Source organism: Panthera pardus, unplaced genomic scaffold (assembly GCF_024362965.1).
Source record: "Panthera pardus isolate Hobbes unplaced genomic scaffold, ASM2436296v1 HiC_scaffold_2, whole genome shotgun sequence".
NCBI lineage: Eukaryota > Metazoa > Chordata > Mammalia > Carnivora > Felidae > Panthera > Panthera pardus.
In genome coordinates, this window is record NW_026526765.1 from 4972933 (window position 1) to 4990064 (window position 17132).

The 17132-nt window shown below is 49.0% G+C and overlaps 1 long non-coding RNA gene across 2 annotated transcripts; it reads right to left on the reverse strand.

The window, feature by feature from the left end:
- Nucleotides 1–4070: 4070 nt before the first annotated feature.
- LOC109267839 (uncharacterized) lies at nt 4071–15557 on the reverse strand. 2 transcript variants are annotated; one of them, XR_008423651.1, is made up of 4 exons: nt 15393–15557; nt 7339–7545; nt 4964–5554; nt 4071–4161 (listed from the first exon to the last, which is right to left on the reverse strand). It is a non-coding gene; the product is annotated as an uncharacterized LOC109267839 (long non-coding RNA). The 2 variants fall into 2 exon arrangements; XR_008423650.1 differs by lacking the exon at nt 4071–4161 and having other exon boundaries at nt 4205–5554.
- Between the last annotated feature and the right edge of the window lie 1575 nt (nt 15558–17132).

Below are 17132 nucleotides of genomic sequence, written 5' to 3' on the forward strand. Positions count from 1 at the left end.
GTCGTTTTGTGTTCAGGGTGACTCCAGTGTCCCGGCACGCCTTCACTCCACAAACTCACGCCGTACCGTTGTGCTGAGCCCGGACACCTGCTTGTCCTCGATGTCCCCATTCCATCGTGTCAGACACGAAGACGCGTCTCCGGTCCTCGGCGGAGCTGAGGGACACTCTGTAAATGCCGTGCCTGCCTGTTCAGGTAGTTCTTCGGTATCTGATGGTTTGCTCGTTGTGGATGACAGTGCGTCCCCAAGCACGTTTTGTAACGAGGGTAAATGAGCACCATCGGTGTTCACGTGTTTGTCCTGCCAGCCCAGCCTCTGGGGGCATTTTGTGCATCCCTGCCATTCTGTCCGGTTAAGCTCCGGTTCTGGAGCGTCACCGTCCCACCATCCGCAAACCTGTCACGTTCTTGTTTAGGGGTACTTGAGGCTGCTGTTTCTGCTGTCGCTTGCTTCCTATAGTAACAAGAAATTCGAGAACAATGCTGAATAATAAAGGGGATCGTCAGGATTCTTGTGCGATTTTAACAGCAGTGCCTTTCTGTGAGATTACGGTTTGGAACGTTTCTTTTATTTTCTTACTTGGTCATTGGTCTGTTTTCTACTGGAGCCAATGGAATTGTTTCTTTGCTTTAAAAAAAATCTGCAATATTTCTCTTGAGATTTTCAAGGGGACTGCATACACATCAGAAATGAGAAAGAGGGCTTTCCGTCAGGTGCAGAGGGGGAAGGCGAACTGAGAACACACCCACATGGGACGCTGATCTTGTGGGTTTTCTTCATTAAATGTTCTCTGCGTGTCCTTTATGATGGTGATTTCCTCTGTGTCTCCTGACTTCCGATTTGCTTATCTTCACTGTTCTAATTTAGGGGAAATCTTTTCATCGTGCTCATAACTGCTCGGGAGGACTACCTCAGTCATCTGTTTGCCTAGCAGGTGTATTTGTAGCTTTTAAGGCTGTGTGTTTCTGCTACGTGACACTTCCTAAGGTTTTGCAGGGTTTTTTTTTTAACACATTAAATTACTTTTGAGAGAGAGAGAGACACACACACAGAATCTGAAGCAGGCTCCACGTTCCGAGCTGTCAGCATAGAACCCGAGACGGGGCTCGAACTCACAAACGTGAGATCATGACTTGAGCCAAAGTGGTTTGCTTAACCCACTGAGCCCCCCAGGCGCCCCTGCACTTCCTAGAGTTTAATGACCTTCCTACAATTATGACCCTAAATAGTCTCCAGCTGTACTTGTTAGGTTTGTCTCAATCTCACTATTTCTAGGAAATTCATTTTGGTTTGAAAGGGTGCTTTTTTTCTTCTCAACCGTTTGAGAGATTTCATTGAAAGGTTTTTCTTCTTTTTGACACATGTGGACACAGTAGAGATCATTTTCTGTGAAATCTCTCCCGCGCAGATTTTGAGTTTTCCTTCTGTGGCCTCAAGCTCTTAATAACAAGGCCGTTCTCCAAAGCTGATGCTGTTTGTTCTGTCGTGTGTTAATTCAGAGATATTGACCCCATTGTTAAACTTGTCTGCAACCTTATTTCTCTCCCGTGTCAGATTTCCCTTGTGTGTCTAATAGTTTTTGCTTTGTGTTTTGCTGCCGGCATTCTGCAAAACTTTTCATCCACCCTGTTATCAATGTGAGATAATCTTCCCACTGAGTGCTGCTCTCCTGGGATCCGGCTTTGCTCCGAATACTGCCATGCTACGGCTTTCGTTGGCACATTCACCCGGCGTTTCCCGGCCCTTCTAAGCACTCAGATTTGTTTCATTTTCTTTAACAACACGAGAAACAGACTTGGCCGTGGAATAAGCTGGCTCAGATTCTCTCATTAACTGCGATACTGAAATGTCCTTTTATCGTGTTTTCTATTTTTAGTATTTGTAACTTCCTTTTTTAAAAAATTTTCTGTAGTGACTTAGAGAAATATTTCCTTTAAAGAGGCACCCGTGTCTGACTCTTGATTTCGGCTCAGGTCACCATCTCACGGTTAACAAGTTCAAGTCTCGCATCAGGCTCCGCGCTGACAGTTCTGAGCCTGCTTGGGATTCTGTCTCTCTCCCTCACTCTCTGCCCCTCCCCCTGCTTGTGTGTGCACGTGCATTCTCTCTCTCTCTCTCTCTCTCTCTCTCTCAAATAAACTTTAAAAAAGGCAACATTAGGAATGGTTTTTATATTTTCAGGAGTACATTTAAACTCTCTCAATTCAAAATGATGAACTGAACACGTGCCTTTCCTCCCCCTCCCGGTCCTGAGCCGTTACAATCGCTGTGAAGGAATCTAAGGGCCCACGGCTGGGAGGGATAAAGCAGGGCAGGGGGCCGTGGCGCTGGAGAGCCCACGGTGTGCCCTGCTGAGATGGCAGGTCCTCTTGCCACGGCTGACAGAGGGGGAGGTGAGGTGTGCCCCTGGAAGTGAGGCCGTGCACCTGTGCATCTGGGCTCTGGACTCAGAGCCGACAACAGTGCCCTCTCCATTCTTGCTCCCCACAAACAGCACATAAGCCCCAGGAGCTCTGCACCCATTTCTGGGGAAAATGCAGTGGGAGCAGGGTCGGGGAAGGAGCTAAGTAAAAACTAGCTCTCTGGGTACAGCCAGAGTAAGCAGATGTTGGCATCCCAGAAAAAAATAAATCCACATTTTAGTTCTTAGGGACCCACCAGTGTAGTAGCCGGCCACCTTCTGCCTCGTGTGGCAGGAGAGCCCCAGGAGGCGTGGTCCCCGCAGTCACAGGCTCCCACTCAGCTCTTCTGGAACTTTTTCAGAAATGTGCACTGATGGTCAGGGATCGCCAGATACTTAGAAAAGGTTACATCGTGGAAGAAAAGCAAATGCCTCTGAAGAAAACATCATTCCAGAAGCAAAAGGGAAATGTTCTAGAAACAAATTGTAACATCAGGGGAGACTGGGCCTCGGCAGGTGAGTGGCCAGAGGACGCGGTGCCCTGGAATGTGACCCAGCAATGTTCAGGAATGGACTGCTAGTGTGAGTGACAAATCGCGTGTCTGATAAGAGTTCTGCATCCAAATACACAAAGAACTCTCAAATTTCAACAATAAAAACTTCAGAACAATCTTTACCACAGGCAAAAGATTTGAACAGACTCTTCATCAAAGAATACATACAGACGGCAGGCCAGTAAGTAGGTGCAAAGACGCTTACCACCTCTAGTCATTAGGGAAACGCCAATCACACCACGCTCCCCGTCCCTTAGAATAACTGAAATCGAAGAAAACGACCAACGAAGGCTTGGTGAGGAAGCAGAGACTCTGAAACTGACACACACTCGCTGGTGGGAATGTGAGATGGTGAAAACACTCTGGCAGTTCCTTTAAAAGTTAGACATACACTTGCTATATGACCCAAATATTTCACTCCTAGGTAATTGCCCAAGAGAAATGAAAGCGTATAATGTATACAGAGACATTTACGTGAATGATCATAGCGGCTTTATTTGCAACAGCCCCAAACTGGAAACAGCCCAGTTGTCCGTAGGCAGGTGAATGACTGTCTTGTGGTATATCCATACGATGGAATACTACTGCGCAGGAAGAGATGAACTATGAACAGTAGCAGGAAAATAACATCTCAGCGTCACCATGCTGACGGAAAGGGGTGAGACAAAAAAGAACACATGCTGTATTGGGTACGGGAAGCGTTTGCCTGCGGGTGGGGGCTCGGGTGGGGCTTTACAAAAGGACCAGAGGACACATTTGGGGTTGATGCTCCTTATCTTGCTTGTGCAATGGTTTCACATCTGTATGCATCACATTATACGCTTTATAAATACATGCGGTTCATTGAATGTCCATTACACCTCAATGAAGCTGTTTTTAAAAATATAAGTTTATTATACCCACATTAACAACAGGACGCCATGAAAGCAAAATTATCCGAGGACAGTGACTCTTGGAAATGAGAGAACAAAAATGTGGTAGAAGAGATAGAAGGTGAAATCAAGTCTATCCTAGAAAATAATCACAAAAGTCCAAGAAGCAAGAAACACGAGATGGTGTGGGAGCCCGACATGGGTGTCACAGAACAGCACCCTTCCCAGCATTTCTTTGGCCTGGTGATTTCGGACACGTCTCTCCACAAAAGCTCATCAGAGGTTTGCTTCGAGGTGACCCTCAAGACAGGGTGGGCTCACCAGAACCGAAGACCTTCAGTTGAAGGTCTGAAGTTGACCTTCAGGTGAAGGAAGGAAGGAAGCAAGAGGGAGAACAGTTCACTGGAGAATAATATAGGGTTTGCCGTCGTGAGGAAACCCAAAGCAACACTACCAACACCACATGCAGAGAGCGAGTGTCGTAAAAGTATGAAAATATGGATTGGAGACTCATTAAGCCCATGACTGTGGTTGTCCTTGAAGATGAGGGGACTGAAGAGGGAATCTAGGTGATTGTCACGTTCTGTGATGGGCATTTCTTCTTGTTTGAGAAAACTGAAGCAAATAGATCAGATCTGGTTTTTTGGATGTTACTATTTATACTGGGTGGTTATGTTATACCTTGTAGTTTTATGTATTGTTTATTTCTTAACCAAAATAAAAAGAATATAGAGAAGGCCGTGGAGCCTAGACTGTGAGGAAAGTATGTAAATCGGAAGGGAGAAAATGTGTCGTGAATCAGGGTGGGGCCCTGGAGTGCCCCACGCAGGCACCTGTGGCTGCCACTGTGTCCTTAGGACCGAGAGTCTTACCATGTTCTTTCCTGTCATCAGTTGTTATTCTGGGGCTGGGGGTCACATAGGGAGTTCAGTCCAATGACAGTTCCTGCAGACTGGGTGGGGCAGTTTATCAGGATCAACACTATATCCCCCGAGCCCTGGTACCCAGGGGAGTAGCACAGGGGCAGGTCACCCGATACGTGGCCCACAGTGGTCAGGCTCGCATCAGATGACAGAGGTCAAAGGCAGAACGTAGTTTTGTCCTCAGGAGACCTGCGGTCTAGTGTGGAGACAGACGTACCATGAGAATACAATGGGATGTTTGCGTTATGGAAAATTATGAGGGCAGAGGGACCTCCAGTCTGCTCAGAGAGTGTGGCTCCAGTATGACTCGAGGAGAAACAGTCTGGGTGGAAGTCATACCTGTAGGGGCCGAAAGTGTGGGAGAGCCCCTGCTCTTCCAAGGAGGCTTTCCCGGGGCTGCATTTAGGCTGATGTTGGTGAAAATAAAGTGAGAAGGGGGTAGGGGATGGGCGCCAGGGTGAAACGGACAGGGGAGCAGCAGATCGAGAAGGTGCCCACGTGGCAGCTGAAGGACGATGGAAAGACCCTGTCGCTCGGCACCCTCTGGCGATGCCTGCACGGGAGGACGTGAGCCCCACGCGTGGACGTGCTTCTTCTGGTAGCGTGGCGGGGGCGCAGTGCAGGTGGCCGGGCCGTGGCTGGGAGACGGGCAGGGAGTCTCCATAAGAGAAAATGAGGATCGGAACTAGAGAGTGTGGGAGGGGGTGAATATGAACCCCATTTGGGAGCTGGCAGTTGAAGGCTGTATTTTTAAATGAGCGTAACATTCGAACAGACGTTTCACTAAAGAAGATACACCTGCGACTGAGAAGTTCTGGAAACGATGTTTAACCTCTTTACTCACTAGGAAAACTCAAGTTAAAACCGTTACCATGTACCACACAGGTGGCAGAAGGGCTGAAATGAAGGGGCCAAGTGCTGGCGGGGGGCCCCAGCCGCCCAAACCGTCACCTTGCATCACGGGGGGACGTGAGAGAGTGAGGCCACTCGAGGGAACTTCCAAATTCTGATTTCCTTCCCTTCTTTCCTCTTCTCTTTCCCTTCCTTTCATTTTTTCATTCTCTCTCCCTCTCACCTTTTTTTTTTTTTAATTTTCAGAATTTTAATGCTAATCAAAAGCCCAGTAATTCATGGCCTTACTTTTTACCACTATTTGGTCACAAACGGCAAACGCTATTGGTCTACAACATTATCATCTATCCATACACAAGAGCAGAACATTTTCTTAATGTTTTAACTCTGAGTTTCAAAGTTTAGCTGGATTTCTGTTGAAACTTAGGTTTTAGTCATAAACAATAATTGGATTAAAAAACATTTTTTTTGCATGTTCTTTGAAGGACATTCACGGTGTGAATTGAATTTAATAAAAGCACCACTACCAATTTTAGAAATTACGTTTCTGACATTCATCATCCCTGGACTTAAAATTACTGAAAGTTTTCTCCTTCAGTGTCAAAGATCTGCATGCAGTATTTATCCCGTGGCATACTGAATTAGAAGCCTGTTATTAGAGGATTTGGAAACGGTTTGTCACATGCTGAGTGTAGACTGTAATACGGTCAGATATTCCAGTTCCAGTCGACAGGCAAAACATCATTGAGACTTAGAGTTCTGTATTTAACAAGAAAGTAAAATTTCAGTTCGGATAGATAAAACTAATTTCACTTTCAAAGGCCTGACACTGTAAAGAATGCAATGTGCACACAAGAATCATTACCACACCCTTGCCCCACTTCACTCTTTCGAGAAACTTGCAGCTGGTCAAGCAGGGAAGACGTTTGATGAGTCATAACCCGAGAGTTCACAGGCTCTTACAGTAGCTGGCTTTACATAGAACTCTCAGATGGTAAAAGTTGAAATCTATAAAAATTTATTCTAAATATGCCAGTTACCAAAATATGAACATTTTCCCAGTAACACTCAAAAGTCATAACTTAATTTATACTACTGTACTATGGATATAGCATCGATATACTATGTATATACCATAAGACACTGGTATACTATGAATATAGCATATATATGCTATGTATATACTATAAGAAACTATACTATGGATATAGCATGTATATGCTGTGTATATACTATAAGTCATACTACTATACTCTGTGTGTATACTATAGTTATATATGCTATACTAAGTTACAATACTTCATTAAATATTTTTACATTTACATCACATAGTTTAAAAACTACAGGTTTGCTCAAAGTGAACCTTCACTGGTTGGACCAGAAAAAAAGGGAAATATTATTAACAAAAAATATCAATTTTAATTAACAAAAATTTAAGCCTTTTTTTAAATTGAAAAAAAAACAACTAGTCCAGAAGTGGCCTCATCCCATAAAGATGGCCCTTTGCCCAATCACGGTGAAAGAGACCTGAATAATTTCCTATCTTAGTTTCCACTCTGTGCCTTAGAATCCCTCACTCCGTCACCCTCTGACACACAGCACAGCATCTGCAGAAGATGTGACGGTAACGAGAGTGTATGGACCGTCAGACACACATTCAGCAGAACCAATAGGTCGATTGTCAACATGCTAAATTGTGCAGATGTTGAATGGTTGGTTCTACGCTAATTACTTACCTCGAACGTTGGCATTTTCTCAAGTTATTGCCTGAAGAGCGTGCTAGCGGCCATCCTAAGCAGTAAACCACCCAGAGCGTTCCCTTCACACGAGCTGGTCAGGGCCCCGGAGGCCGGCCGCCAAGGATCCGAGGCGAGCACTGCACGGCCTCCTCCGCGGTTACACCCACTGTCCGCCACCGACCACGAGAAGACCCGGTAGGGAACCTGGAATGATGGTCCGGGCTCAAAATTGTTAAACGAAGAGAACGACTTCCACTTTGCCTCTCAGCTGGACGAGAGGGCCAAGGTCGAATAGCTCCACGCTTCAGGGAGAGCGGGGACATGGCAACAAAGCCTGAGACTCTGGGTCCCGAAGCGTCCCGCGGGGAGCTGGTGGCTTTCAGGAGGACAGTCTGCAACACTGTGCCGCTCTCTGCCTCTGGCTAAAGGCCATTCACGTCTGCTGCCACACACAACTGCCTGTGTATTTTCAGACCTATGACAGTCGTGGATGCCTATGGGGGTGGCTGTGGAAGTGTCCCGTCAGGGGGCCCTGTGGGGCAGAAGCAACTTCTAGAAGCTAAAGCCTCTCCCTAGGCCAGTTTGAGCCCCTACATCTGCCTCTCCTGTTACTTGACCTCCTTCTCAAAGCCCTCCCTCAGCCCCAACTGGCTTTGCCAAGGATGACATTTGCAGTTTCCTTGGGCTATAATGAAGTCCAAGATCACCAAAGAAATCATGACTTTAGAAGCTGTACTAAGTACGATTCAGTGGTTCCTGGCCCTGCGGCCTTCCACTCCCCCCGGGGAGGACCCACTGCCTCGTCAGTTCTCGTGTGGGAACACAGGTCCGCCACCCCACCGTGGGCCCCGCGCCCTGTCCCCCAGGGCCGGCTGGGCAGGAGGCTGCTCCGTAGGAAGACGGCCCTGCTGCTGGGGCTGCAGCCTCTCCTCAGGGACCTGTGTCCCAGCCTTACTTGTCAGGGTGGTGGCCCCCAGGCCTTCCTCTGGGAAGTGGGTGCATCCAAGAGCCCCACCCATCACTCTGCTCCCTTTGGAGACACCCCCCTGAGTCTGGAGGCCCCTCTGAGCTCCTGTGTCCCCACACCTGCCTTCCTCTGCCAAAATTACTCTGCTGTGGCAGCACCTGGGGCTGGGGCGGAGGCAAAAGCACTTTCCCACCCGTTCTGACCCTCTTCCTGCTTCCGGCCGAGGTCTGGAGAGCCCCTCCTTCTACCCTTCGGTGTCCCCGGGGTTGGAGGAGGCAGGTTCCCCTGCTTGTCCTCTGCAACCCAGCTTCTCCGTGACGTCAGCCTTGTAGTTGGGATGTTGCACGGGCTGCAGGGCGGGGGGAGGGACTGGCCTGGCAGGAAGGGGTGGAAGTTGGAGGACATCCCAAGGTCGTCACCATCTACCAGTCACCAGTAGCATCTGCCTCCAGTGCCCTGAGGGCTCCGTTGCGAAGCTTCTCCCCACTGGGCTTTGCAGCATCTGGCGGGGACCGCCCTCCCACCTTTTACCTGCTTTTCACCCAAACCACGTGTCCTCGCTCCTCGCTCCTCGCTCAGCAAGGCCGCTGGGCAAGGTCACCTGCTCTCTGGGGATGTGCCGTGGGCTGCCTTCTAGGGAGGACTTCACCCACTGGCCATGTTGGTTGAAGTTAAACTGCAACGAGGCAGGGGACTCATTGGACCCGTGTCCTCCTCACGGGACGCTTCTCCAGGGCCAGGACTGCACTCAGCACTATTTACTGAACACAGACTACGTGCCAAGCGCCGTCAGAGATGCTCTGACGGATGGGCAGCTGAAGCAGTCCCCGCCCAGGCGCCATGAAACGCAAGAAACTAGTAAGTAGCTAAAATAATGACCGGTAGGAAAAAGTGACAGAAATAAACACGAGGCCAAGTGAGGGGCTTACGGTCCATCCCAGGCCATTGTGGTGGCCAAACCCTGATCAGTGCACTCCAGCCCTCTCCCACTGTCGCCCTCCTGGGGACACACTTCCCTGTGTCCTGCTTGTAGCAAGCACAGGCTTCATCCCGGTGCATTCTTCCTCAAACCCTTCTAGGTCCTTCCATACTGACTGGATCCAGGGGCATCTACTGCTCTGGGTTCTGGGACGCTGTCCCACGATTCCATCTCGAGAATCGCTGATCCTGGTGGGTAGGACTCTACATTACAGGAAGGGAAGTGCAGGAGGGGCCGCACGTCAGGGGCCAGCTCCTGAGGGGAAGCCTCGCCCTCCCCTAGCCAGCCTGGAGGGGAGCAGGAGGGGGTCCTGTGGACCAAGCCCACCCCCGAGGCACACTTGCACCCTGCGCTCTGAGATTTGCAGTCGATGCTGGGAGTCAGGGAAAGCACTTTAGCTCTAAAAAACTCATTTGAGTCAAGGTGCCTGGGTGGTTAAGCGTCTGACTTCCGGCTCAGGTCATGATGTCACAGTTTGTGGGTTCGATCCCCACATTGGGCTCTGTGCTGTCAGCTTGGAGCCTGGAGCCTACTTTGGATTCTTTGTCTCTCTCTGCCCCTCCCCACTTGTACTCCGTGTCTGTCTTTCTCTGTCTCTCTCAAAAATAAATAAACATAAAAAAAACCCACCTCCTTTGAATCAAGATTTTACAAAACTTAGATTCGAATCCCTTGTTCAGAAATCCATTGTTCAGAAACTGTTTAGAACAGTTGGGGGAAAAAAGACATCAGATACGATGCCACTAGATGGAGAATTCACAAGAGGGAAAGTCACATCTTGCTTCTTTTCTGGAGACGTGTGGTGGCTGCTTTGAGGACCCAGCCGTGCTGGCCGTCTGAGGCCTCACTCCTTGGAGACTTTCACCAAATTCGTCACAAGGGATGGTGCCAGGCCAGCCCACCCCGGCCACGAGTCGCTGCCCCCGCTGTGCCAGGCAGGCAGCACGAGGCCGCACACTGAATGCACCACCCGGTGTCCAGGTGTCTCGGGCCACCTGGTGCACTGTGGGTCCCAGCTTCTAGCACTGGTAGGACCTCGCTCAGGCTCAGCTGCCTCTCTCCCGGCCCTGATGCCAGGCCTCTTCCTCCCCCGGATCCCTGCCTCTTCCTTCCATCATGTCCCAACCTGCCCCGTGAGTGTGAGTTTTAGGGGCACGGATAACCTGTTCACTAGAGGACACGTGTCCCCGGGCCACAGGCTACCTCCACCTTAGTGTAGACCAGTTAGGACATGCAGAGCAGTTGAAAACACCGGGCTGAACCCTGGCTCCACAGTCTCCTACCCATGTGACCTGGAACAAATCATCCAAATCCTCTGCCTCCGTTTCCTCGTTTGCAAAAAAGGGTAATAGCATTGGCCACCTGGCACAGGCGTGAGCATTATGTAAAATAACACTTGGAAAGGGGCGCCTGGGGGGCTCAGTCGGTTGAGTGTCTGACTTCAGGTCAGGTCATGATCTCGCAGTTCGTGAGTTCGAGCCCCGCGTCGGGCTCTGTGCTGACAGCTCGGAGCCTGGAGCCTGCTTCGGATTCTGTCTCCCTCTCTCTCTCTGCCCCTCCCCTGCTCACACACTCTCTCTCTCTCAAAAATAAATAAACATTAAAAACTTAAAAAAAATAACATTTGGAAAGCTCTCAGACACTGTTGGGCACATGGACATATTTAATAAATACTAAAAAAATAACGTCTGCATTGTTGGAGAATACCAATATGGAGCCTCCGACTCTGCACCCATATGCTGTTGAAATCACCCATTCGGGAGAAGGATCCTGTCCGCCTCTTGGTCTCAGCTAGATTCCTTCTTAGGACAGTGAGCACCTTTACCTCCTTGTCTCGTGCTCTGAAAATGACATTTCTCCCTGCAGAAGTACAGTATTTAATAGCTCTGTAAGACGTGTGGTTGTAGGATGCACCTACAGTCCCGCAGTCCCTCCCTCCTGCTAGGCTCATGTGACCAGGCTAGGCTAGGCTCACAGACGACTAGGATCATATGTATAGAACTTAGTATATGGAATTGGCTTACGCAATTACGAAGGCCGAGAAGTCATTCGCAGCCGACCAGCCATTCGCAGACCGGGACACAGGAAAGTCAGCGGTGGGTGTGGTTCCAAGTAGTTTGAATCCAAAGGCCTAAGAACCAGGAATGCCAACAGCATGAGGGCCAATGTCCCAGCTCGAAAAAGGCAGAGAGAAAGACATTCTCACTCTGTCTTTTGTTCTGCACAGGCCTCCGCGGGACTGGATGAGGCCCGCCCGCACTGGGGAGGACCGCCTGCTTTGCTCAGTCTATCAAAGCAAATACTGTCTCATCCAGACACACCTTCACAGACATGCCCAGAATCAAGCTGAACCAAATATCTGGGTACCCCTGTCCTCCTTGTCAAGATAACAGGGAACTAACCGTTACGTCTCCTCATGCAGCGGTGCTAGGAAGATTGTAATTACACATATGTGATTATGATACACAAGACTGTAACACCCGTCTTGTGAGGAGATGCCCCCCCCCCAGCTGGCTTCTTCAAAGTCACTTTGGAAGCTGCCCCCCAGAGAAGGCCACACGGCCAGCAGACACCCAGCGGGAAACAGAAGCCCTCAGTCCCACAGCCACCGGCCTGGAAGTAGATCCTTTCCCAGACGAGTCTCTGATGAGACCCCAGCCCCACTGACACCTTGTCTACAGCCTGGAGAGGCCCTGGGCAGAGGACCCGGCTAAGCTGTGCCTAGACTCCCGAGCCTCAGATACTCTGAGGTCATGAATGTGTGTGGTTTGACCCCTCTAGGTTTGTGGTGCCATCATTATGCCACGATAGACAACTAATACGATTACAACGCCCACGAACATAAGGGTTTGCTTTTTTTGAAAACCACAATTGTCCAGGGACGGGAAACTCAAAATGGCTGAGACGAATATCCATGTGTCAAGATATCAGTTTTCCCTTGCAAAGAACAGACCTTGATGGCCTTTGGTCTGTCTGTCTGTCCCAACCCCGCTGGCAGTAGAATGTTCTGGTCATACTGTTCTGGCTGCTTTGGGTCATTTCAACACCCAATTCGTAGAAAGAGAAAAAACGGAACTGCTAGGTAAGCAAACCAGTTTTCCTGGACTTTCAGGACCTCACCGTGGAGGAATGGGGTCTAAGTAACACTACCAATCGACTGAGAACCAGTTTGGAAACTTTTGGAAGGAGACGGCTTTCCCGGGCTTTATTTTTTAAATGACATTCTCCCCTTTCCCTGAAGACAATGGGGCCGGAAAGTCACATTTCTGTCACTGCTGACTAACGGAATCCAACGATAATATTTCAGAATGCTCACCTGTCATTTATAAAAAAAAAACCCACATCTCTGTCAAAGATGATACAAATGAACTATTACGTTGTCATTTCTTCAATGCCTGGTTCCACTAAGGCAATCAGTTTTTACTTAACATGAATAGCTATCCGATAGGCAATATAAAAATCCCTCTGCATTTAGTGGTCTGTCTAGATATCTACTGGCAGACGGACAGTTATCTGTCTGTGGGGCGGAACATGAGGAGTTAGACACCTGCATTCTGGAAGAATGATGATCTCTTTCTCCCACTAAGCAGGAAACAAGACCTGGGCTGGAGCATAGATGGTTGAGGGAGGGTCTCAGAGGGACTGGGTGTCTTCACCTTTCGTGCAGCTAGTCCTGTGATGAGCATTGTTTCTGCCTTGACTGGGAAGGGAACATGGAATTTATGTCCCTGGAAGGCAGATGCAGGCTTATGTCCCCAGAAGGCAGATGCTGGCCTCCTGGTAGGAGGACAGCCTTGTCCACAGTGTCCCTTTGCCAGGGGACCTCTCCAACTTTACACTTCCTTTAAGAAGATGCTGGAAACCAGGTGGCTTTATGGATTACACTGGAAAGATGGGTTCTTCGGCATCTACAGAAGAGCTGGTTAAGAAAGAATGACCAAGGGCCGCCTGGGTGGCTCAGTTGGTTAAGCGTCCGACTTCGGCTCAGGTCATGATCTCGCGGTTTGTGGGTTTGAGCCCCACATCAGGCTCTGTGCTGACAGCCCAGAGCCTGGAGCCTGCTTTGGACTCTGTGTCTCCCCCTCTCTCTCTCTCTGCCCCTCCTCCAATCACACTCCATCTCTTTCTCTCTCTCTCTGTCTCTCAAAAATAAATAACATTTAAAAAAAAGAAGAAGAAGAAAGAATGACCGGGATTGTTAAAACTCTGTGTGCTGGAGAGAATATGTGGGAAGGCTTTGTGTGATGCTCAGAGCTGACTGAAAACCACACTCAGTGAAGGGGCCTTGGCCCAGACCACAAACCCCAGATGATGTTACAAGACACGTCACTTCCCATCTTGCTCAGAGCGACGCTCCTCGGAGCGCGGCCAGGACGGGAACGAGCAGTAGGAAGCTCGTGGTCAGGCTGCACAAGTGTGGGTGAGTTTAGGAAGAGTCTGGCCTGGATACCCGGGAACAATGAATTAAAGAGACATTTCAGAAAGCGAAACGTTCATCAATTCCCAATGCTTAGGGAGAAAAAGCATCGAAGCCTCTAAGACCAGTGCTGCGTGCCCGCTGACTGTTGCAGGGTCCCGTTAAGTGTCATGGCCCACAGCCACCCAGCTGTCATGCAGCCCCACCTCCAGAGGTGGACCCGAGAGCAGACAGTGTCCAACTGGAGATTGCAATAGCTCAAGGGTCATGGTCAAACTGGACACCGAAACTCCTGGCCATCATATTCTTTTTTTTTTTTTTTAATTTATTTATTTAGACTGAAACAGAGAACGAGAGTTGGGGAGGGGCAGGGAGAGAGGGAGAGAGAATCCCAACCACACAGAGCCCAACGTGGAGCTTGAACTCACGAACCGTGAGATCATGACCGAGCCGAAACCAAGAGTCTGACGCTTAAGCGACTGAGCCCCCCTGGTGTCCTGGGCCGTCACGTTCTTATGTGTAGATGTTTGCTATCCCTGCTGATGACTGTATATTAATACTGTCTGCCCACGGCGCTGAAGACAGAGCCACCACTCTGCATCTCTCGCTGTCCTTGACTCGGTGGTCCTCGGTGTTACCGTCCTAACAATTAGTGGCTTAGGGAGAATTTGCTGGAGCAAGCACAGACACTGAACTTCTTCAGTTTGACAGCATTAAAAGCAAGCTGGTTCTGTCAGTGAGATGGTGATTTTCTTTCTCTCTTCAAATCCAGCTGGCCTGGCCTAACATACACATGTGAGAGGCAGGATTGTGGAAACACCTCGCATCTCTTAGTGTCTTACTCTTTGCAAAGCAGTCAGCAGTCTGGATTGGTTGCTTTCGCTCCATTGCAAAGCGGCAAAATCTGTTCTCAAAGGCTCCACGTGGCTGGGAAAACTTCATTCCCAGCTGGGACCCCCTAAGGAGGGGGTCTTATTTAGAGAGAGAGAGGCATATTTATTTTGAGAGAGAGAGAGAGAGAACGAGAGCAAGAGTATGAGTGGGGGAGGGGCAAAGAGAGAGGCAGAATCCCAAGCTGGCTCCACCCTCAGAGTAGAGCTTGACACTGGGCTCGATCTCAAGACCATGAGATCATGACCTGAGCTGATAATCAAGAGTCAGAAGCGTGACTGACTGAGCCACCCAGGGGCCCCTCTCCATCACTTTCGAAAGATGTGTTAAGAGAAGGTTTGGCCCAATTAGTCTAGAAACATATTTCTCTCATAATGATAAGCCAATTTATTCTGCTTACAAGAAGGAATATCTACATTAGGCCCATGAAGAAGAAGAAGAAGAAGAAGAAGAAGAAGAAGAAGAAGAAGAAGAAGAAGAAAAAAACAAACCTGGGTAACAGGCATACGAACAAACACTCAATATCAAATTAAAACCACCCCAAGGTACCACTACATGCCTATTAGAATAGTCCACATCCAAGACCCTGACAACCCCAAATGCTGACGGGGTGTGGAGCACAAGGAACTCTCGTACATTACTGACGGGAATGCAACTTGGGGCACCCACTTCGGAAGACAGAACTGACCCCATTCTTACCAAATGATCCAGCGTGTCAACTCACCTGGTTGAGATGAGCTGAACATTTACATCCACCCCAAACCCTGCACATGAACGCTTCTAGCCGCTTTACTTACAACTGTCAAAGTTTAGATGCCTTCCAATAGGTGAGTGGATAAAGACACTGGTCCATCCAGATAGTGTGATATTTACAGAGATCAAAAGAAATGAGCTATGAAGCCACAAACAGGCAAGGAAGAAACTTGACCCATTTGCCGTGTGAAAGAAGCCAATATGGAAAGAGTTTATGCTGTATGACCCCAACTACATGACATCCTGGGCGAGGCGGAACCACGGAGACGATAAAAAGACCAGTGGTTGCCAGGGGTTGGGGGTGGGGAGAGGGATGACGCGACAGAGCCCAGAGGATTGTTAGGACAGTGAAACTACTCTGTATGATACACTCCATTATGCATTTGTCCAAACCCACAGGGTGGACAGCACCAAGGAGGCACCCTAACAGAGACCACGGACTTCGGTTCCTAATAATGGATTCTTATCATAATGTTATTTCATTATAGTTAGGTTTATCGCTTAAATTTTAATCTACTTTAGTTATTAAGTTTAAATGCTATTTATGTTTTCCTCCATTTGAGGAAATCACTACACTATTAATATCTCCAGCTGTTACAAATGTGCCACGCTAACGGAAGATGTCACTAACGAGGGAATCTGTGTCCAGGGAGAGCACAGTAAGAACGGTAAACGGGAACCCCGCTTCCCACCCAATTTCTGAGGCTCGGATTTTCACGGGGCTCTGCTCCAGCGCCCTCCTGCTCAAGGTGGCCAGGAAAGTGGACACTTGACTCTGAGCCGCTTCACAGAGCCCTTGTGCCGGACGGATTTCTCACAGGCAGGTGTGTGAACTCCCAACAGGGGCTGCCCTCCCAGGAGTCGATCCCAGGACCCACTGGCACAGCTGGTCCCTTCTGCAAACCAGACCATCTGGAGGGACAGCTAAGGTGGGAGGGGCCTGCCCCACGTGGTTGTATCTCAGGTGGCACTCTGGGGCACGTTATAAAAAGATGCCCTTCTTGGGGCGCCGGGCTGGCTCAGTCGATTAAGCATCTGACTTCGGCTCAGGTCATGATCTCTGGCTCGGTGAGTTTCGAGTGCCGTGTTGGACTCTGTGCTGACAGCTCAGAGCCTGGAGCCTGCTTGGGATTCTGTGTCTCCCTCTCTCTCTGCCCCTCCCCGGCTCACACTCTGTCTCTCTCTCTCTCTCTCAAAAATAAATAAACATTAAAAAAATTAAAAAAAAAAAAGAAAGTTACAAAAAATAAAAAGGTGCCCTTCCTCAAGACCCTTCACATCTATCTGTCAGAAAATTGTTGCAATGTTCTGATTATTTCAGACACTTCCATCCTGCTGTATTTCTGTTTAGAGAAACATAAACCTGTGCTGTTCACACCTCTGAGGGCGTGCCCGAGATGTGGTACCCCAATTCAGCCACCACCCATCAGCTCCTGGCACATCCCCAGCTCGTGATGGACTCCCTCGACGACAGACCAGGACCCAGAGAAGCTCCACACTCACACAGCCCAGCTTAGGACCCAGAGACATTTCAGATGATGGTCAGAATCCCTTTGTGCAACCTCATCAGGAGTCCTTTGTTTCTTAGATTAACAGGAAACAAACGGGCTATTGTTCCACATGTCTATGTGTTTCAATCGGTTGATTGGACTCAGTTCTGCCTGACCAGAAAGGGTTTCTATCTTGAGCCCTTTGGATAGAGAAGTCTTGGGACACAGTCCTAAATCTCCAGACTCCCCACACATCTCCCTCTGGTACTAGGTGGCAACTTGGGTCCTGAGAAT